Below are 1,105 nucleotides of genomic sequence, written 5' to 3' on the forward strand. Positions count from 1 at the left end.
AATTTAAATTCCATTACAAACTTGTTTCACACAGTAAGACTATATTTCCTGGGTAACGACAATTATGGGAACCTACAGGATTTACAGCAAGGTTTGTGAGGTTTGTTTGTTTACTGTGAAAATGAGCCAACTTACCCACATTGCTCCCTCTCAGCTAAGTCTCCATGGATTTCTTTGCATGAAAGCCTATTTTCCCAGGCAATTTTAAATTTTCTTAATAGGCTAAGTTAAAAGTTAGAACAATTAAAATTTAACTGTCATAATTTTAAAACACTTTTGAAATTCCTTTATCAGAATCGCAAATTTAACAATCCTAATTCCACGTTTACCATCAAAAACAGTTAACATGTTGTTTTCATGATATATTTTCCATGAAACTATTATTTTCCAGTGGCTTTGTTACACATATATATGAACATATAAGCTGATGCTGAGCAAAATGAACTCCAAGATATGGAAAGAGATATTTATTTGCAGTTGTTGTTTTAAATGTACTATGTGATTTCTATTTTCCTTGGGTTTTCCCCCTATGGTATAACTCCTACTGTGTTTGATTTTGGTACCCTGTGTATTGTGTATACATTTACCTTAATTAGGGAAGGGAAGAGAAACAACAAAATGGCGAGACAAAGGACAAAAAGCAAACCAATGCAATAGCAATACTCAGAAGACAATATGTTGGCAATGTACATTACAATGTGTGAGGGGTTTGGGTGTGAAGGAAAAATGTGAGAAAAAATGGGAGAGGGCATAACAAGTTTGAAAAGTTGTGTATTCACTGCCTTACAATTGCTAACCCACTTTGGAAGTGGCGCTGTAGCTCAAGTGGTGAGCGCTCGCCTTGAGCTGAAGAGCTGAGGGACAGCGCCCAGGCCCAGAGTTCAAGCCCCACGATCAACAACAACAACAAAAAAAAAAACAATTGCTAACCCACTGCACATCACTTTCACATTAAAATTAAATTTAAAAAATAAGCTGCATGACATTATTTACCATAGCTAAGATATGGAACCAACCCAGAAGCCCCTCAGTAGATGAATGGATCAAGAAAATGTGGTATATATACACAATGGAATTCTATGCCTCCATCAGAAAGAAGGACATT

The sequence above is a fragment of the Dipodomys merriami genome, unplaced genomic scaffold (genome assembly GCF_024711535.1).
Source record: "Dipodomys merriami isolate MVZ:Mamm:240054 unplaced genomic scaffold, mDipMer1.0.p SCAF_1071, whole genome shotgun sequence".
NCBI classification, from domain to species: domain Eukaryota; kingdom Metazoa; phylum Chordata; class Mammalia; order Rodentia; family Heteromyidae; genus Dipodomys; species Dipodomys merriami.